This window comes from Myodes glareolus, chromosome 6 (genome assembly GCF_982192425.1).
Source record: "Myodes glareolus chromosome 6, mMyoGla1.1, whole genome shotgun sequence".
Classification (NCBI taxonomy): Eukaryota; Metazoa; Chordata; class Mammalia; order Rodentia; family Cricetidae; genus Myodes; species Myodes glareolus.
In genome coordinates this window covers 40,756,490-40,779,095 of record NC_142031.1, presented here as the reverse complement: position 1 = coordinate 40,779,095, position 22,606 = coordinate 40,756,490, and the positions used below count along the sequence as shown (strand labels likewise).

Below are 22,606 nucleotides of genomic sequence, written 5' to 3'. Positions count from 1 at the left end.
CAACATTAATCTGACCACACTGAACCTGATAGAAGAGAAAGTGGGAAGTAGTCTACAAGACATGGGCACAGGAGACCGCTTCCTAGGTAGAACCCTAGTAGCACAGACAATAAGAGCAACAATGAATAAATGGGACCTCCTGAAACTGAGAAGCTTCTGTAAAGCAAAGGACACTATCATTAAGACAAAAAGGAAACCTACTGATTGGGAGAAGATCTTCACCAACCCCTCATCAGACAAAGCTCTGACCTCCAAAATATACAAAGAACTCAAGAAACTAGACACTAAAACTCTAATTAACCCAATTAAAAAACGGGGTACTGAACTGAACAGAGAATTCTCAACAGAAGAACTTCGAATGGCCAAAAGACAATTAAGGTCATGCTCAACCTCCATAGCGATCAGGGAAATGCAAATCAAAACAACTTTGAGATACCATCTTACACCTGTCAGAATAGCTAAAGTCAAAAACACCAATGATAGCCTATGCTGGAGAGGATGTGGAGTTAGGGGAACACTCATCCATTGTTGATGGGAATGCAAACTTGTGCAGCCACTGTGGAAATCAGTGTGGTGGTTTCTCAGGAAACTGGGAGTCAACCTACCTCAGGACCCAGCAATTCCACTCTTGGGAATATACTCAAGAGATGCCCTATCATACTACAAAAGCATTTGTTCAACTATGTTCATAGCAGTACTATTTGTAATAGCCAGAACCTGAAAAGAACCCAGGTGTCCCTCAATAGAAGAATGGTTAAAGAAAGTGTGGAACATATACACATTGGAGTTTTACTCAGTGGCAAAAAAACAATGACATCTTGAATTTTGCATGTAAATGGATGGAAATAGAAAACATTTTACTGAGTGAGGTAGCCCAGACCCAAAAAGAGGAATATGGTATGCCCTCACTCATAAGTGGATTCTAGCCATAATTAAAGGACTTAAAGCCTATAATTCGTGATCCTAGAGAAGCTAAATGAGAAGGTGAACCTGAAGAAAATCATATAGTTATCCTCCTGGATATTGGAAGTAGACCAGATTGCCAGGTAAAACTTGGGTGCACGGGGGGAGGGGGAAGTGGATGTAAGGGAAGATGGGTAGAGAGAAGGGAGAAGGGGAGGATTCAGGAGAGCTTCAGGAAATGGGATGGGTGGGATGGAGGAAGGGTGAATATGGGAGCAGGGAAGTAAATATCTTAATTAAGGGAGCCATTTTAGGGTTTACATGAGACTTGACTCTAGAGGGGTTCCCAGGTCCAAGGAGAGGTCCCCAGATTGTTCCTTGGGCAGCAGAGGAGATGGTGCCTGAATTTGACTTGTCCCATAGCCACACTGATGAATATCTTGCATATCACCATAGAACCTTCATCAGGCAATGGATGAAGATAGAGACAGAGACCCACATTGGAGCACTGGACTTAGCTCCCAAGGTTCAAATGAGGAGCAGAAGGAGTGAGAACATGAGCAAGGAAGTCAGGACCATGAGGGGTGCGTCCACCCACTGAGACGGTGGGACTGATCTAATGGGAGCTCACCAAGTCCAGCTGGACTGGGAGTGATGAAGCATGTGATCAAACTGGACACTCTGAATGTGCCTGACAATGAAGGCTGACTGAGAAGCCAAGGACAATGGCACTGGGTTTTGATTCTACTGCATGGACTGACTTTGTGGGAGCCTGGTTTGTTTGGATGCTCACCTTTACAGACCTGTATGGATGGGGGAGGACCTTAGACTTCCCACGGGGAAGGGAACCCTGACTGCTCTTAAGACTAGAGAGGGAGGGAGAGGTGGTGAGGGGGAGGGAAAAGGGAGGCAGGGAGGAGGTGGAAATTTTTAATAAATAAAATAAATAAATAAAAATAAAAAAATAAAAACCGAACAATTGAGAGAACTAGAAAGACCACAGTCATTCCACTACTTCATCTTCAGGCATGCCCCTCACGTTTGGAAGCGGTTTGCACCCCTCAAACGTGAAAGGGGTTCACTGAACATGCAGGTCCTATCTCTGAGACACTGTCTGTATTCCTGTGCTGAGTCCAGACATCTGAATGTTTAAACGCAGAAAAGAGCTGGGTGGACTGTGTTGGGGAATTCTCTAGATTTCAGGTGCAAGTGGAGAGGCACGTGGCAGAGCTCAAGTTCTTATCCAGATCCATTTATTCCTAGCTATGTGACCTTGAGTGAACCCGTTTCTCTGTTTCTCCATCACTTAACAAAGAAATGCTTTAAGTCAAAGCTTACTGAATTTGAAGAGATTCAGAATTCATAACGCAATTTAAAACCTTAGGGAGTCGAATCTGAAGATTGTCACACATTCCAGATATTCCTGAATTCTTCAGTTCTGTAGACTCGTGGTGACAATTTCTTAGAATAAGTGTTCTCAGAGGACATGCTCTTACTGAAACACATCCTCTATCAGGATTTCAGCTTCAGAATCCCAAAAGGGATATTTGGTACTAGGCATAGAGAAGCAGGTGGTAGAGCATAGACAGCACGAATGATCATAGATAAGCACTGAAGAAACCAGCCATGTTAATCCCTCAGGGTTGTCTCCTCAATGGATGAAATGAGTACCTGTTTTCCATTCAGAGGCTGGGAGTAGATGCTGTTAATGACCTGGGGACTTTGCTATATGTGGAGCCAGAGCTCTCCCAAACCTTCCAGAATGTTTATTCCAGATTAACATTGACCTCCATGGACCTTTATTTTTGACTTTGTTTCTCATCCAATAGAACCTATCCTTAAGGAAGACATCACAAGTACTTTATAGCCTGCTGACTTCAGCCTATCTTGGTCAGAGACCATACCAGATCCTAGGCCCCTAAGCTATAAAACACATCTTCATGGTCACGTGCACTTTGCAAAGGAGTTTTGATGTAGTCACTTAGGTTTTACTGTGCACATGGGATCAGAATAATTATTACAAGAAAACCTTTTTCCAAAATTACACTATACTTAGTTGTATCTAAATAAACTGGCCTGGTGTCAGACTCCAGAGGTTTGAACCAGTCAACCAGTACCCACCAGGAATGTTTCTCTGCTGGCCATGACACTTGGCAGGGACTCCCACAGGGGAGTGTTTGTAAGTAAGTACTCCAAGTTCTGTTGGGAAAACAAAATTTAGTGAGTGAGTCACAGGCAGTGGTACCCACTAAGCAGGTTGCATAACTGGGGCAGGTAGGCACACTGATGAAGGGCAAGTGTCTTGATGGAAAGAAAAGCCTGGGAGACACAAGGAAACAGTTCAAAGGAGCAGTGGTCCTTAGCCCTTGTCCTAAGGAGGAGTCAACAGTCTGACCAAAGGGAATTGCACTGAGAGAAAAAGAAAATGCAAGTAAAAAGCAAAGAGGTGTGGAGGCCATGGCCCCAGTGACTAAGGCAAGGACACTTGAAAGGTGGGGCAGAGGAAGCGAGACTGGTACAGTGAACTCTGGCCAGGTCATAAGAGTGTCGAGACTTTCACTTTCACTTTCACACTAACTGTCCCCTCCTTTTTGAGGAAAGTACAGCAAGCTGGCAAAAAAAAATTAATAGCATGGTGTGCAATAATAAAATGGTGGGAAACAATCTAAGGTTATGTGAAAATGGTTTTGAATTACAAGGCATTTCTCCCTCTGTTGCACACATGCCTAAAAGTATGCATGTTCCCTAACGTTTTAATATTAGACACATATACATAAGTGTATATACACATAGTGTTATTTGTTAAAAATATATATGCATGCTAGTAATACTACATGCATGTATATGTATTATGCATGCAAGCATGTAAAAACACGTACATGTATATCCATTGTTATATGCGTGGCATTTGTGGTCATTATATATATGCACATACATTTCTTGGGAACACACTTATTTCAGGAGGGTGGTAAGTTGCCATAAAGATAATAGTGCATAGTGCTTTGCACTTAAATGGCACTCACTAATATTTGCTGATGTAAAGCAAACCTCTGCTTTGCCCATCCCATATTTTATCATTGACTGTTGCTGTCAGGAGTTAATGTTTATAACTGACAATAAAGAAATCAACAATTATTGACGTAAGGCCAGCATCTGAGAGGAAGTAAACCCTTATAAAATAGCCAACAGTGGGCGACTTGGTAGGCAGATCTGCTGCATTTAGCTGTGCAAAAGGAACCTCACCGCCTCCATGTGTGCCTACAACATGAATGAAATATGGCTCGTTGAAAAGCGTGAGACCACAAAAGTAATGGGTAAGTGCTAGATTGGGCACTGGGGCGTAGGTCATAGGACTGAAGGTCTGGCCCTACTGTCAGCTACTGTTTAAGATCTGATGTTGAGAGAAGTTCAGCCTATTCCAAACTGGGTAGAGCAGATTTTACTGACTTTTTGGTCTCTTGCCACTTGTGCTATTACTGACTGGATGAAGCTTCTCCAGAAGCAGTGGAAATGGAACTGGTTAGAGTGTGTTCAAGAAAGTTTCCCTTTGAGGAAAAGGACCCCTATGAGCAGAGGGCAATGTGACTGGGAGGGTGCCAGAAGGGAAAAGAATTGGAAGAGCAACCACAGGGAAAGGAGGAGCCCGGGGGCCATCCCAGGACTCAGCCTCTTCTGCAGGCTAACTACTTACTGCTTCCAGCATCTCGGCTGTAAAAGGACTCTCGATCCTGCAATCAACCTGGGTGCTTTCAATGAACCCTCATTTATGTAGAAGCACAGATGTGTTCTGAAGTCTGCAAAGCCCTACAGAAGGTTAGAAGGCTCAGTAGTATATTTTTGAGAGCCTTGCCCCACAGGTCACAGGATGCCTGGGTTAGCTCAGGCCCTGCTTCATGCATGCTGTCCTGACCCAACTACTAATACCACCGTCATTACTTCAGGGGTAATTTGATTCTGAAGATAAGCTTTCTGGCCCTCTGCTATGGAGGCTTAACGTTCCCATTCCAAGATTCAAGCCGCTGAAGGAGGAGGAAATGGGGAGGAGAGCGAGTGAGAAGCGAGAGCTGCGGAGGCGGGGGTGGTCTGGCCAGAGGATGGTCCTTACATAAAATGGCTTGGTGACTGGGGATGCAGCTCAGTTATAGAGTGTCAATTCCAGCACCACATAAACCAGGCAGAGTGACACCAGCCAGGACTCCTAGCACTGAGAGTTACAGATGGGAGGATTAGAATTTTAAGGCCATTGTTAGCTATCTAGTGAGCTTGGAGTCTACATGAGAACCTGTGTTTAAAAACACTTACCTAGAAATATATCATTAAGTCCTGCCACTGACCTTCTCTGTCAGAAGTCAAAGACCTTGCTTGCCCAGAGAGTGCAAGGCCCCTGGGTTGCCTGCTCTGCCAGCTGTTTCTTTTATGTGCTGTGACCTTGCAGTACTCCAACCTGTCAAAGAAATACGTCGGAAACAAATTGGGACGTGTCTGCCTGTTGAGATACCTCAACCCATCCCAAAGCCGAAGCCGCAGCCAAAACCAAAGCGGAAGCCTGTGGAGCTTAAGGTGGTGTTACCTGATAATACTCAGGTGGTGATTCCTAAGAAGGTATGTGGCATCTCTTCCAGGTACTCTCTACTTCCAGAACAGAGGCTGGAACCAGGCCTCAGGCCTTCCTGTCTCAGCACTTCTTTATCAGAGCCCCCTAGTAGTCCCTGCCATGTCTCTGGAGTCACAGTCTCAGCTCTGAAAGATGCTCTCATGATCAGGCATCATCTAAGCCTGACCTCTACTGGATGGAGGATGAAGGGGAAATGGGGCACACGGCAAGATCTTCAGTCACAGGGTGTCAGAGGTGCAGTGATCCTGGCTTTCAGAGTCCTCCAAGGAGAGCCCCAAACTGGAGCAAATCAGTGTCAGTGGAAACTACCTGAGTCAGGGCAGTTTCACCTCCTCGGGTTGGTAATTCCAGGTAATGTTAGCTGGCCATGGACTGTGTGAGCAGTAGACAGGTCCAGGGTTTGTAGGCCCTCTCATTTGCCCCTCCCTATGAAGCCTGCACAGCCCATGGTGGCCAGTGGGCTGTGCATCTGTTTTCTCTGTGCCTGCCTTTCCTGGACTCAAATGCAGCAGGAGTGTCTCTCTCTTCTGATTGCTCCTTATTTCTACCTGTCCATACACAGCATTCTCTGTCAAGGTGAGGAATGGAAGGGGAGTCTCCTGATCTGCTCCTGGCAAAGGGTGGGTTGTCATGCGCTTTCTTTTCTTTTTAATTTTTTTATTATTTAATTATTTTTATTGAGCAATACATTTTTTTCTGTTCCCCTCTCTTCCTCCCCTCTTGACTTCTCCCCTCTTCTGTGAACCCCATGCTCCCAATTTAATCAGAAGATCTTGTCTTTTTCTCCTTCCTGTGTAGATCCCTGTATGTCTCTCTTAGGGTCCTCTTTTTCATCTAGGTTCTCTGGGGTTGTGGATTGTAGGCTGGTCTTTGTTTGCTTTACGTCTAAAAGTCATGATTGACTACTTATTATATTTGTCTTCCTAGGTCTGGGTTACCACACTCAATATGGTTTTTGTCAAGTGTTTTCCTTGGCCTTTCCCAATGGCCCATTGTGGGGGCAGATGTTTACCTTGGCCAATGTCTCTGCCACTGCTTTGGGTGACTTCTTTTATTTGTTCATTCGCTCATTCGCTTACCCATTCATTTATTTTGAGCCTGCATCTTGCCATGAACCGCTGAGTGGCCTTAAACTCAGCATCTTTCTGCTTCTGCCTCCTAAGTGCTGGGATTACAGGTCTACATCACTGTGCCCAAACCAGAGAGCTGGGATTTTCCTGGATCTTAGCATTTGTTTTGGGGCCACTTAACTATGCTCTGCTCATTTCTAGATCACATCCCATGAGCTTAAGTGTTAATGAAAGAAGTCCTGATAATTTCTTCCATCCATAAGTTCACCCAATTTCCACTGAATTCCAGAAAATTGTGGGATGGGTGATTGTTGGTTGGGAGTATAGAGAGAAGGCACATGTTGTTGTCATCTGATGCCATGTATGGCAGCCAAGTTCATAGCAGGGCCTTTCTCGCAACCCGAATCTTTTCTTACAAGGTATAATCTCTGTCCTTTGCAGTTTTTGGAAGACCATGAACTGAGTATACAGTATGGCTGAACTCAATGATGGCAGATTCTATACCAACAGAAGTCAGCATTCTCTGCCTATGCCTGAGGATTGAGGTGAAGTGAAGCAGGATGAGCAGCTGCCCCTTGCTTCTCAGACACCAACCATTTTTCTTACAGGCCCCCACCTTCCACCGTTCCTACTGTCAACATCTTCTGAGACATACTTAGGATGCAGCATATATAGACTCGGAAGCTTAGGCACATTGTCTATTATCTTTTAAACAACCGTGTCTTAAATGGGAAAATTGAGGACATGAATCACTTGAAATGACAGAGTCAGGGTCTCCCAGCTCTGGGTCCATCTCTTGTGCTAATCTCACAACTGTTCACTACTCAAGCCCTAAGGAAACTTTCCACTTTGTAAACAGTGAGAACTTGCAGTCTGTACATCTGCAGCCATCTTGCTCTGATCAAACCAAGGCCAGTTATCAGAGTGATTCTGACAGACAGAAGAGCCATGTCTTGAGGAAGGATCACTCTTCTAATTTACCTGCTGTCTCCCCCTCCAGGCGCCCTTCCATTCAGAGTCAGCCCCTCCCACTGCCTCAACTTCTCCTCTTTGCCCACTCCCTGACACTTTCTCCATCCCAACAGCACCTGAAAGGGATGGAGTGAGAAGTAATTGGTGCACTGAAACACAGGGCAGCTTGTACAGAGCATAGCTTGACTTCTCCTGTCTCTGCTGGGATGGGTACAAACCTCCCATTCAGACTACAAGACAGAAATCCATTCAACCCTGAGATGTCCCCAGACTTTACCCCATCTGAAGATCTCCTGTTCAGGAGGCCTCAGTGCCTCCTGCAGCAGTACTTTTCGTCAATGCAAAACCTTATACTAGAGGTTTGGTTTGAGAAAAACCTAGGCTCTTTGATTGCACATCCTATGTGATTAACAGCACAGCCTTTCCTTCTGCCTCAGTACTAACCAACAAGCCACAGAGGCTGCCATCTTCCACAGCTCAGGTGTCTAATAAATACCTCTTCCCACTTGATTTTAATACGAAGTTCCACTACTGTCGAGTTCATTGCAGCTATCAATCTCTGGGGATCCAGTCTTAGACAGTCAGACTCCAAGTCAGCTGTCAGCCGTATCCTGCCCCCAGTTTGCAGGATTATGCAGTCTTCCTCCCATAGCTGTATCTCTCAGCTCTTCTTTGTCCCAGAATGTGCCTTGGGGAGTCACAGAAGGCAGAACCCTGTCTGTGGAGGCTGTCACCACTCAAATTACTCAAACAGAACCTCCCTCACCTGGGAGAGGAGGATGTCAATTATGGAGCAATTGGTCAGTCCAAACTCTCATCCCTCACTTACACAGCAGTGCAGGGCAGCAGAGAGGAGCCATCTTGCATTAGGTCTTGGTCTATCATCTTATCCAACACATCACCCAAATCCTCCTGTCTTCAGGGAGAGAGGTAGACAATGGATTTCATAATCAGGTCATCCAAAATCATTCAGCTGATACGGGGTAGAACCAGAGGGCTGGAGAGATGTCTTAGCAGTTAAAAGCACACATGTTAAGAACAAGAAATCATTCCTCACTGCCAGGACAGGACAGTCCTCCACATGAGTAAGGAAATGGTGTTTTTTGTTTATTTGTTTGTTTGTTTGTTTGTTTGTTTTAAATCAAGGTTTAAACCCAGCACTCAGGAGGCAGGCAGATCTCTGTGAGTTTGCGGCCAGCCTGGTCTACAAGAGCTAGTTCCAGGACAGGGTCCAAAAACTACAGAGAAACCGTGTCTTGAAAACAAACAAACAAATAAAAATAAATGAAAATGGGGATTTGGGGGAGGGTGTTTTGTATGCTAACACATTTGGGGCCACTTAGGGAAACAACTTCACTTGTTTTATATTCAACATTAAATAAACATTTCTTGATTTCTTTTTTCACTTTCAGATCATGTCTTCAAGAGAATCAGCAAAAGACTTAAATAACTCTTCACTTTTTACTATGAAAAAATTAATAAAGAAAGCTTTGTGTTGAAATATTTCTTCTTGATGGCTTCCCATAGATAATACTAGTTTTAAGCACACACACACACACGTGTGTGCATGTGTGTGTGTGTGTGTGTGTGTGTGTGTGTGAGAGAGAGAGAGAGAGAGAGAGAGAGAGAGAGAGAGAGAGAGAGCAAGAGCTTGTGTTTGTGTGTGTTTGTTGGTTACCAATGTGGCTAGAAAATGTCAGTAGATCCCCAGGATCTAGAGTTTCTGACAGTTGTGAGCTGCCCCACCCAGGTGCTTGGGGGTCAGACTCTGGTACTCTGGAAAAGCAGCAAGCACCTGTGACCACTGAACTATCTATCAAGCTTATGTGAAGGCTTAGTGGTGGATGCCAGATAAAAGAGAAGTGACTCAGATGGGAGTTCCCTCTATATTACAGGTAGAGCAGAAATCAGGAAAGGGAAGGAGTTTGTTCAAGGAAGCTAGGGGTTTATAAGGGTTGATTTGAAAAGCATCTCTCTGAAAGTCTCCCGTGAAGTCCTGACTCCCAACTCACACCCCACTATCTTAGAAACAAGATTACTGCAGATACAATTGCCTAAAATGAGGTCACAATGAAGTGGGGTGCTGTGGGATAGTGCTCTTGTACACTGTAAAGATTTGTAACTCATATTAGTTTAATAAAACATAGATTAGCTGGTAGCCAGGCAGGAAGTATAGGCAGGGTGACCAGACTAGGAGAATTCTGGGAAGAGGAAAGGCAGAGACACAGTCACAAGCAAGATGCAGAGGAAGCAAGATGAGAATGCCACACTGAGAAAAGTTACCAAGTCACATGCCTAAACATAGATAAGAATTATGGGTTAATTTAAGTTGTAAGAGCTAGTTAGTAATAAGCCTGAGCAATAAGTCAAACAATTTATAATTAATATAAGCCTTTCTGTGTTTATTTGGAACTAAACAGCTGCTGAACCAGGCAGGACAGAAACTTCTGTCTACAGTGGAGAGGGGGTGCCTTAAGCAAGATAACAAAAACTCAGAATCAAAAATTGGGGTTCATCCTGAAGACCAGAAAAGCAAATCAGCCATCCACTGGCTCTTACCTTGACCTCAGTCTAAAAATGGTGTTCTGGTGTTCCTGCCTCCAGGAATCTCAGAATGAGACTGAACCTGAGAACTGTTTCCTTCCATTTTATAATTCTCTCTATGACTGAGATTAAAGGTGTGCACCACTGGGATTAGAGGTGTGTGTTCCCACTGCCTGGTCTGTAAGGCTGTTTTACTCTCTAATCTTCAGGCAAGTTTTATTTATTAAAATACAAATGAAATGCCACCACAGGTGCCCTAATTCAGAATGACTGTTGTCATTCTCTAAAGGGGAAATTTGAAAAGAGACATACCCAGCTAGTATGCAAATGATGACTGAAGTCACCTGACTCAGTGAGAAGCGGATGCTGGAGGCCAGGAGAGCAACCTGGAACAGGTAGGTACCTCCCTCCGAGGGACCTGGGCCCTGCTCACACTGCATTGCATGCTTCTAGCCTCCAGAACTGTGGACACATTGAGGTCTATTGCTTAAGGATATAGTGTGGAACAATGGCAGCCTCAACAAATGAACCCAGCTCTCAGACACCATAGCTGCCCAAATGTGCCATTTCTGCCTGCACAGTATCTTTCAGTACTGAAAGTGGAGCGGACCCAGAGTAACCCCGATAAAGGACTGCCCTCTTCACATTAGAAATGACACTGTCACTGGTGCCTTGCATTATTTCACAAACAGCCTGTAGCATGTTTGTCCCAACTCTCAAAAAAATTTCATCCTCCATGGAGTGATCTTCCCCACAGCCCCAGTATTCGATTCTCCTTTCACAGCGCAAAAACAACCACAGACATGTCCAAATGGATGACTGAGTTTTAAGAAAGTTTATTTATGGACATTGAAATTTGAATTTATATATTTCACATGCCATAAGATACTGCTTATTTTGGTATTTCCTTTTAAAAACAGAGGCTCAACTATATAACCAAAGCTAACCCTGAACTTCTTGTTGATATGGGATTCCCCTCTGTATGCTGTGATTACCATTGGTTAATAAAGGAACTGCTTTGCGCCTATAGCAGAGTTATAGGGGAACAGAGCTAGGCAGGGAAAACTTAACTGAATGCTGGGGAAAAGAGGAAAAAGAAGGGAAGAGTCAGAGAGAAGCCACATAGCTCTGCTGGAGCCAGGCAGAACTTTAGCCGGTAAACCACAGTCACATAGATTAATAGAAATGGGTTAAATTAATATGTAAGAGTCGGCCAATAAGTTAGAGCTAATGGGTCAAGCAATGATTTAATTAATACAGTATCTGTGGTGTTGTTTCGGTTCTGGGTGACTGGGATAAGCAAATGGCCTCCTTCAACATCTTGTCTTTCTGATACTACATTCTGAGTATCATTTACACATGTCAAAACCATTCTTAATTGACCTACAGCAGAAACAAGGGGCAAGGTGATTCAGACCTTAGAAGGGCAGTCTCAGCTTTGGCAGTCTCTCCACGTTTATTTAGTTTGTGCTATACATTCTAATCAATATGTTCAGCTTCTGCTTCCCCTCACAGTTCTACGTACCCCTTCCTCCCTGTTTTATAGCTGCAAGTGTCCTCTTCATCTGCCTCCGTTTCATCCGCACCAGTCCTTGGACATGATTTTTCTCCTGCCTTAGAAATGGGTTTCTTCTTGGGTTTACTCTCATTCCCGGAGCTGGAATGGAGTTTTGGGGGACAGGGAGATCCATTATTTGTGGGTCTTCAGAAGACAGTAAGAAATAGTGTCTGTAGTTTTGTAAGAACTTGGAGCTTTGAACTACAGAAAATAAAGATAATATACCAGTCACAAATTCCAGACTACTGAAGAGCTGAATAACAAAATAAGAAATATTAGAAATAGATCTGACAGCCAGGCGTGATCCTGTCTGCTTTCAGAGGCTCGGTCAGCTCAAGGTCATCCTCAGTTACACAGGAAGTTAAAGGTCAGCTCAAGGTCATCCTCAGTTACACAGGAAGTTAAAGGCCAGCCTAGGTTACATGAGACTTTGTCACAAAAGAAAACAATAAAACTAATAAAGAAAAATAGAAATATGTAAGGCAGTTAATTATTTCAAATATAGAAACTTTTTATATAAAACACAAAGATCATAAGAACACATTTAGTGGATTGGACTTTGTAAAAAATTTTGAAGTTGCATATGAAAAAACAAAGTAAATATAACTTCTGCACAAAAGAACACTGTGGGAGAACACTATATGGCTTACATAATGAAAGTTATGAGAATATAAAACTCACCCAATATCAATAATAATTTAAAAAATCCAAGTCAGAGTTTGAGAGATGGCTCAGCAGTTAAGAGCACTGTCTGTTCATCCAGAGGTCCTGAGTTCAATTCCCAGCAACCGCAAGGTGGCTCACAATCATCTGTAATGAGATCTGGTGCCCTCTTCTGGCGTGCAGGCAGAACACCATAAATCTAATAAATAAATAAAGCTTTTAAAAAAATCTAAGTCGTTGCAAAGATAGGTCAAGGACCTTAAACAGACAACTCACAATATGTGCTTATTTTCACTGAACATGTAAGGAGAAGGGGATGTAAGAAGAAGTGTTCAAATACAAAAGAGCTCGTCAGAGTAACAGTGGTTACGCCCAAGGCTGTAAAGATGTGATGAAAGGCTCCAGCTTCAGAGATGAAGGTACATAAACTAGTGAGGTCCACAAAGGACACCACTTGACAACATCCCTTAACATGTGTGAAGTCCCTAGCGTCCAGCAACACCACTGAGTATCTCCTGAAGGAACATTATTTATGTGTTCAGAAAGCATAAAGGGTGTGGCAAGCATAGCCTGGGTGGGCATGGTACTTCTGCTCTTGGCAGGCAGAGGCAGGAGGATCCACCTACCTCGTCTTAATAAGCAAACAGGGTTTCGGGATGCAGCTCAGAGGCAGTGTCGCTGGTTAGTGGACTGTAGGTTGGGTGTGTCCAGGTTCTTGGTCCTCTCATCCACCGAGTTAAAGTAAGTCTCACAGACTTATTCAGAGCTAAGGGATAATATAGGCTACAGAGAGGTACATCATCAAGATTAATTGTGGGCCACGTGAGTACTTGAGGGTCCCAAGCTACAGCCTGTCTCACTGTACTGGGTTTAAAAGACGGAGGATTGGCTTCTAAGAGCCATAGTTTGAGTACTTCTCTATTTTGATTGATAGATTAAGTCATACATTCATTTTTTTAAGTGCCGTGACCTTCCCAGAATGTGTTTAATTTTTGTCATATACATGACCAATTGTATATGCATAAGTACAAGATAGTTATCACAGGATTCCTCCCGGAATTCAGTTTGACTTTCTGTGAATATACCCAAAACCAGTTCAGGTTGAGTCCACCCTTTCACCATTTCTACATGGATATACTGAGAATGTACTTGAATAAAATCTATCTAAATTGGACCCTTAGGATTGGAGAAACTTACATTATTGTTGATGGGAGGTGTAGCCTGATGCAGATGCAGGTGTCCTGAGGTTGTGAGATGTATTTTTTTTCAAAGATGGTTGTGTGCATAGGACATACAGATAAAGGAAGAAGGCTTCCACGTGCATTCTTACAAAAACAGGGTGTGTGCATACCCCAAACTATGTGGGGGCCTGGTTGCTAAGTTACTCTCTGTGCTTGTCAGCCTCAGGAGAGTACTTGCCTAACATGCACAGAGAAAGAAAATAATAACATAAAAGTGGAGACATATTTTTTTCAGTTAAAGAAAAAAAGTAAGAACCAGGTGATGGTGAAACATGCTTTTAATCCCAGGACTCAGGAGACAAAGGCAGGCAGAACTCTGTGAGTTCAAGAACAACCTTGTCCGCAAAGTGAGTTTCAGGACAGCTAGGGCTACACAGAGAAACCTGTAAACAGAGACTGCGAGTTAGTTTTCCTACCACCCAGACCCAAATAATCATACAGAATCTATATTAATTACAACACTGTTTGTCCAATGGCTCAAGAGTATTCCTAGCTAACTCTTATATCTTAAGTTAACTCATTTCTCTTAATCTATGTATCACAACGAAGTTGAGGCCTGCTGGTTAGGTTCCAGCATCTTTCTCCTTTGGCAGCTACATGGTGTCTCCCTGACTCTGCTTTCTTTCTCCTCTACATTCAGTTTCGTTTTCCCTGCCTAGCTCTGTTCTACCCTGCCATAGGCCAAAGCAGCTTGCGTGTTCATGTATGTGAGTGTGGGCACATGAACACACACTTATACATACACAACAATAATTTTGACTTGGGAGGCGGAGGCAAATGGATCTTTGTGAGTGTGAGGATAGCTTGGTCTACATCGAGAGTGCTAAGCTAGTCAGAGATACATAGAGAGACCATGTCTCATCATCATCTTCATAGTTTTAAAGATTGGATAAGCTATAGTGCAGACATACTCTTTGAAATAGTAGTCTACAGATTAATGAGGTAAATTTAAATGTACTGGCACGGAACTGTTTCTAAGATAATATACATTATTGGAAAAGCAAGAGTCAGAAATACATACATCTATGCACACACTAGCATCTATTTTCTGGGTTTTGTTTCCTATTTCTGTTATTAAACACCCAACAGTGACCAGGACTGACCAGCTCAGCTATTACCTAGGCCCACAACCAGGCCATGGACTAGCATCTACCCCATCTAGTGTGGGAGCCCAAAGAAGTGGTCAGTTCCAGCTAGACCAAAGGTCAGAGTATTCAAGCCTATTTCTGTTCTTTCAAGGATATGACAGGGGGTTTGACCCAGGGAATAGCTGTCGACAGGATGCTTGGTCTAAGGTGTGGTTGTTGCATGTCCTGCCTAAATAACAGAATACTTAACTCAGGATATAGCTGTTTGACATTTCAGGTATTGAAGCAGGTAATCACTCTGTTTGTCCTTTGTATCCTTTGTATCATGTTGAAGCAGTCTTTTCCCTCCCCCCAACCCCTGCCTCCTTTTGGATTGAGGTATATAAGCATATGGCGAATAAACACTGTCGAATTCAGGATTCACTGGATTGTCCTCCACGTTCTATTCTGCATCTCTGTTCTTTTCCTTTTGTATCTCTGTTCCTCCTGCCTATTATATCTAATCCTCATGCCCTACCCAGGAACACGCTAACCCCATCAAGGCTAGATCCCAACAGATGTCGCCCAACGTGGGACCCTGACAATCTAGGACCTTCAAGAGCTCCTGAAGGGTCTTGTCCTGCAGAATGATACCTGGACGATCTCCATGACTCAGGCAGCCTCAGGATGTCCCAGAGGAGTTTTGGTGAGGATCCAGTGAGGATGGTGAACCAGAAACCAGAGGCCTTGAACCAGACCAATGACTCACTGTAATGAACATTTGCTAGAAATGATGATTGGACCAAAGGGTGTACTGTGTGACACACTGTTCCCAATGCCACTAGGACAAATGAAGAGGTGTTGGAGAGGCAGAGGCAGGAAAGATGGAAAAACAAAGATTTTTTGTTTTTGTTTTTACCTTGTTTTCGTTTATTTGCTTATTTTGCTTTTTAAATGTTTTACTTTGGAGAAGGTGCTGCAGGGCTGAGGAGAAGATGTGCGGGGACTGGTAAGTGAGCAGAATGAGGATGCATGATGTCAAATTTCCAAAGACTCAACCAAGAAATTATGTCAAATTAAAAATGAATAAAAAGAAGAATTGGCAAAGATGGAATTTCCCACTGTGCCCTCCGATGCCTCTTAACCTGATTCCAAGTGCACAGTCGTCAAGCTGTACTTGAAATTTTCTTAATTTTTAAAATCAACGTTTGCACGTTCTCCTGGTTTGCAATGTTAAATAGAGTTTAAGCAGTGACAGCCCAAGGTGTTTGTAAAATGTTGGAATGTGTTAGAATCACTAGATAGGGTGGACTCTCCCCAACACACACAATCTCCTGATATAAAAATATAATTGGGGTCTCATTTCCAAGTGTGCCCAGCTCCTTTCTGTCCCTCTTGGTGGGAGTAATGTGCTCATTTCTGACTATCAGGCCATTTCCCCCACTCCATCCACAGAGTAACCCTACAGCAAGGTACCAGTGTGATCATCTGGAAGGGCCATCATGACTCTGGCTGGGAGATGCCTTGGTAGAGGTTAGCAAAGAAACCAAAAGAGACTACAAACAAGGACTTTGGGTGAAAACAGCAGATGAGATGTGGAAGGCCAACCACAAGCTGGTGTCTTGTCGGCCACCAGTTACAGCCAAGGCAGGCTTGAGAGGTGAGGAAGACTGTGACTTAGGAAGTCTCCATTCTGAACATGTCTGACCCAAAGCCAGGTGTTAATCTTGATCTGACTCTGGACACAGCATTGGGGAAGATAAAAGAAAAGGTGGAGTCGTTTGCCAGAGCCGTTAGTGTGTCCCTTGCTTCAGAAATCAGTAAAGCTGGTGGACTGACAGACAGTGCATCAGAGACTAAAATAATAGAATAGTTGTAGCTCAGCAGGTAGAGTTCTTGTCTAGCAAACACAAATGGGGTGCGCTGGGGCACACCTATGATGGACACCCTAGGGAGTCAGAAGTTCAAGATCAGCCTTGGCTACACAGAAGAGTTCGAAGCAGCTTGGGACACACGAGACCCTGACTTAGCTCCTAGTACAAACACGTCCTAAAAAAAAATATGATGTCGCATATACTCTTCTCTATAGCTTGGTACAGGAGAATTTACCTTCTTTTTTTAAATTTTTATTTATTTATTTATTAAAAATTTCCACCTCCTCCCCACCTTCCTTTTCCCTCCGCCTCCTAACCTCCTCCTCCCTCTCTAGTCCTAAGAGCAGTCAGGGTTCCCTGGCCCCTCCATCCAGGTCTATAAAGGTGAGCATCCAAACAAAACAGGTTCTCACAAAGTTAGTCCATGCAGTAGAATCAGAACCCAGTGCCATTGTCCTAGGCTTCTCAGTCAGCCTTCATTTCCAGCCACATTCAAAGTGTCCAGTTTGATCACATGCTCCATCACTCCCAGTCCAGCTGGCCTTGGTGAGCTCCCATTAGATCAGTCTCACCGTCTCAGTGGGTGGACGCACCCCTCGTGGTCTTGACTTCCTTGCTCATATTCTCACTCCTTCTGCTCCTCATTTGGACCTTGGGAGCTAAGTCCAGTGTTCCAATGTGGGTCTCTGTCTCTATCTCCATCCATCGCCAGATGAAGGTTCTATGGTGATATGCAAGATATTCATCAGTGTGGCTATGGGACAAGGCCAGTTCAGGCACCCTCTCCTCTGCTGCCCATGGAACAATCTGAGGACCTCTCCTTGGACCTGGGAATCCCTCTAGAGTCAAATCTCTTGCAAACCGTAAAATGGTTCCCTTAATTAAGATATTTACTTCCCTGCTCCCATATCCACCCTTCCTCCATCCCACCCATCCCATTCCCCCAAGCTTTCCCGAATCCTCCCCTTCTCCCTTCTCTCTACCCATCTCCCCTTACATCCACTCCCCCACACCCTCCTGCACCCAAGTTTTGCCTGGTATTCTCCTGGATATTGGAAGTAGAGAATTTACCTTCTTGTTCTGTTCTGTAATAAATAAAGGTGGTTATATATAGTACCACTAGATGGCAGCACTTAGCCAGCAATGCTTGCAATAGGTGTTTTACAGCCAGCCTAGGAACTGCATTTGATAATTTGGATTGGAGAAGATAGGATTCATGTAGAATTGTGCAGCTGTTTCCTTAGATGAAACAAAAAGTATTTCAATGTCTACTAGAAATTTTGTTGGTTGTGATATCCCAAAACATCTGCAGACCTGAGTTCAGATCCCCAGCATCCCAAAAAAGCTGAACAGAGCAGCCTATTCCTGTAACCTTGGTGCTGGAGGGGCAGACTGGGGATGGTCCCGGGAGCTCACAGGCAGACAGTCTGGCAAAAACTGGGAGCTGCAGATTCAATGAGAGACCCTGTCTCAAAAGAAGTAAGGTGGAGAGCAATGGACGAAGACACTTGTCACCAGCCTCTGGCCTACACACACACACACACACATACACACATAAACACACAGGTACACAACACAGACCCACATGCACACACACATGCACGCATGCACACACAGACATAGGCATGCACACATCTGTGCACAGACATGCATAAATGCAAATTAAAAATAAATAAACATTGGACTGTAAAAGTATTTTCAGTAGAACGAGAAGCACTAGAGAAACCATGAAAGTGCGTGATTCTGAAGAGGAGGGAAGCCCCGCCGGTGGTTGTTTTGTAAAGCGAGTCTCTCAGCAGCCGCACAAGAAGCATTTGCTGCATGCCGCATGGAAGGGCGAGGAGCAGAAGCTAAATGTGGCAGTCTCTACCTGCAGATGCTTGCATGCAAGGAAGCAGAGGAGAAAACAGAGTTGAGTCTCTGGGTCTCTCTCTCTCCCTCTCGTCTAAGCTGGAAAGATGATGCAGGAGGAAGAAAGGATGAACAGGGGGTGGAAGCAAATGCTGGGCAAAGGAGAATGGCACAGAGACATGTGCGGCTGACCTCACGGTGGAGAGAATGTACAGAGCCCTCCCCCATCCGCAGCGACCTATAGCCATGTTTCTAGCTTCCTAGGTTCATGTGCTCTTAGAGGAGCCCTGGAAGCAGCAGGACCAGAGACCATGAGCCATCTCTAATACCAGCCCTTCTAGCCCCCGATCCTGTGAGCAGAGGCTCCCACACATGGCAGGTGAAGTGAGACACCTCAGGTCCACCTCTGGAGCATCGCTGGCAAACATGACAGGTGTGCCTAGGCCATCAGCTGAAAACCACCAGATATGTCTTGGGATCCTAATTTCCATGTTAATAAATTAGCTGATGACAGCGACTAGACAGACATCATGGTGCATTAGAGAGGCTGAGGCAGGAGGACCACCAATTTGAAGATACTCACGGCATATTGGATTCAGGTGGAGAAAAAGGCTGAGAATGTGATGGAAGACTTAGAGAAGTCCAGTCTGAAAGCTTTCGTACAATTCAGTTGTTCCTGGAGCCTTCAGAGTCTTGTGGACTCATAGTGATGGTCTCTTACAAAAAGTACTGACAAAGGATGTATCCTTACCAGAACATGTCCTGAATCTAGCCAGCAGTTTCAGGAACCCAAGTGGGATGCTAGGTTTTGGGCAGGTGGTAGAGATTTTAAAGGAGCTCCGAGTTTAATTGGGAAGGCAGGAAACAGAGAGAACCCATCCAAGTGAAATTCTGGTCCCTCTGAGCAGGAGATGATCCGGGATGAGTGGGCACAGAGAGAAACATATGTGCAAGGTTTCAGGGGAGGAGGTCAAGAGGGACATTCAAACGGGAGTAAAGAGTCTATTAGAAAAATGACCACTGCCATGGACAGACAGACAGACAGAGAGGCAGCAGCATGGCAGAGGTGTTCAGGCCCCAGATACACAGCAGGGACACAGGGCAGAAGTGGGAGCTCTTCGTACACCTTCCTGAGGATGGGGTGGCTTCACAGGGTAAGGAAAAGGAGCGAGGAATGGGATGTATGGTCACCAATGCCCCTTTGGATAGAGCTCACTTTTCAGAGGAGAGATCCTGGCCCTAGGAAGTCTATTTGCTAGGGACTCACGGTGTCCCAGAAGGTGCCTGTGAGTGGAAAAGTATCAGGGCTGAGCAGCAGCTGGGTGGTGGTACTGCCGACTTCTGCATGTGACCTGTTCAATGGTGAAGGCAGGCGAGACATCATGAAGGCCTACAGAGGCAGTGGTCCCCAGGCCTAATATGGAAGGATAAATTAGGGTTCTCCATGTGGCCAAAGGGAAATCCAGTAGGGTTTGCAAAAGGAATGCAAAACAGAGGGGTATGGAGGCCACGGAAATGTGGTGTGGAGGCTCAGAGCATGATGGAGGGGGGCTGGAAAAGCACGTGGCTGAGGATGTGGCAGAGCTGAGGACCATTCAGTTTTCATGCAGAAGGCCCCCTGCTATGAGTCAAGCAGAAGATCCGCAGGTACCGCCATCCTGACCTCCGCCTGTTGCCTGTGCCCTTAGCTTACTGGTCTCTGTTGTCTCCAGCGAAATGAGGGCAGAGATTTAGAGAAATAAGGAGAGCTGGGCAGGCTGGGAAGAGGACCGTTTTAGTAGTCTGATGTACCCTTATCTTCTGAAGGATTCGAGTAGTAAAGATGTTAAAATAAACATAACAGCCAGGAATATAGATGATCATGTTACCCTATAAACAGCACCAGAACAGACAGAGCCTCAGAGCAGGAGGGAAGCCAATTCTGTTGTGCTGTGTAGCCCAGCTCCTTGGTAAGGTTAGGGCTTTCAGCCTGAGGACCACACACACATACACACACACACACACGCGCACGCACGCACGCACGCACACGCACAGCCGTTTCCTCCACGCTGGAGCCATGATGAACTGTGGCCAGGAGCTCTGGGCTGGGTTGTGTGTCTGCCCAGTGGCTCTGTGACCATTGGCCATCTGGCTAGGAGCCTCAGATCATTAATTAATCTAATCCCGCGATTAGAGGAGAAGCAGGAGCAATGACTCGTATGATTAGGCCTGGACTAGCCTGAAATCAGCATTTAACCAGAAGCCTCTGATGACCCCAGGGCCAAGCCGCCACTTCTGCCTGCAAGGTCACCTCAGGTTTGACAAAGCCAGCTGAAGACCTTCGGACCTCACACCTGCAGGCTGTCCTGTCCCTTCCCAGAAAACTTGTGCTGCCCCATAAGACTTAGGTTATCTTGGAGAAGGCCATGGATAGTTACAGCACAGGTGTAAATGGCGTGCAAACGGATCTCTACAAAGGTGAGGAAAGTTGAAATTAAGAATAAAACAAAGTACAGTGTTGCTAACTGTTGCTTCTCTCGTAGCTCTGCGGATTATAATGCAAGAAAGGAAGCGACAGCTAGGAAGACAGGGAAGGAAGTGATGAAACTGTCAGAGATGATTAAAGATAAGATGAAGAGGGGCGAAAGGATAGGAACACTGTCGCTACCATACCAAAGTCACTGCTGCCGCCATCACCACTGTGCCGTGAACACTGTCGCCACCATACCTAAGTCACTGCCGCCACCATCACCACTGTGCCGTGAACACTGTCGCTACCATACCAAAGTCACTGCCGCCACCATCACCACTGTGCCGTGACCACCGCCACCATCACCACTGTGCCGTGACCACCGCCACCATCACCACTGTGCCGTGACCGCCGCCGCCATCACCACTGAGCCGTGACCACTGTGCCACCACCGCCATCACCACTGTGCCGTCACTGCCACCACCATTACTACTGTGTTATTACTGTTATCCATTATTGCGACCACTGCTACTATTACTACTGTTTCTGGACAAGATAGCCCCCTGCCCCCCGAATGAGACCAAAGAGCTAACAAAATGCATGAGACAGCAATTTCCAAGCCACTAGACATCATATCATACAGGACACTGGCGTCTGAGAGCTTCAGAACCAGTGATGTGAGCCTTAGGCTTAGCTCAGTTTGTTGTCTCTAGGAAGCTTCTAGACCGTGGCGCAGCTCAAGGAGTCGTGTCCAGACGGTGATGAATTCTAAGTTGGGACAAAATGAAGAGTCCAGGAAGACTTGAGTCAGAGCATGTGGGCATGTCCTGGAGAGGAGAGAGCTGCATAGTAGAAGCTTCCAGAAGGTGCCCTTCGAATAGTCAGAAGTCCAAGCAAAAAACCAGAGAGTAATAGTTCAGGGTGAGCACACAAGATCAGGAATAGTGCTTCTTCCAACAGTCAGGACGGAGCATGGCATGGGTGGGAAGAGCAATAGCCATGGCCAGAACCCTGAGAAGTGCTATCTCCGGTACACTGTCACCGCTGATGAATAGTTAGTAGCCATGGCCAGTACCCTGAGAAGTGCTGTCTCCGGTACACTGTCACCACTGTTGAACAGTTAGTAGCCATGGCCAGTACCCTGAGAAGTGCTGTCTCCGGTACACCGTCACCGCTGATGAATAGTTGGCCCTAGTCAAACCACTTACCCAGTCCTGCCTGTCAAGCTAAAAACAAGATACAAAAGAGTCTGAGTGTTTCATAGTAACTGCACTGTATCCAGAATAAAAGTCAAGAATAGTTATGAGAATAAAAATACACCCACTGCCCAATGTTGCTACTTATATGCATCCAGTCAGAAATTACTAGAAAATGCACATAATAAGGAAAATAATAAGGAAATGCAACTGATTCTACCTTCCCACAACTGACATAGAGAAGACAAAGACATTGACTCATTGCCCATATCCCATGCCCACCATGTTACACAGAGGTAACAAAATTCTGAGAGACAAATAGAATCGTATTTCATCTAGAGATGAAAACTACAATACCTCAATGCCTGAGCCAAAAAAAGGAGGAGGGGAGCTGCAGAGATGCCTCGGGAGTTAAGAACACACATTGCTTTTGCAGAGGGCCCAACCTCAGCTCCTAGAACCCACATGGGGTGTTTCACGACTGCCTGTGACTCCAGTTTCACGGCCACTGACGCCCCCACTTGGCCTCCATGGGCACACATACACACACATGCATATACACAAAAATATTTTATTGATCTGTATTGGATTAAAAGACTGAAT

General features: G+C 45.0%; 1 long non-coding RNA gene across 1 annotated transcript; it reads left to right on the top strand.

Moving 5' to 3' along the window:
• The first annotated feature begins 4,055 nt into the window (after positions 1 to 4,055).
• On the top strand, positions 4,056 to 9,061 carry LOC146894198 (uncharacterized). Its single transcript, XR_015738102.1, has 4 exons — positions 4,056 to 4,217; positions 5,339 to 5,505; positions 7,030 to 7,133; positions 8,973 to 9,061. It is a non-coding gene; the product is annotated as an uncharacterized LOC146894198 (long non-coding RNA).
• Positions 9,062 to 22,606: the final 13,545 nt, after the last annotated feature.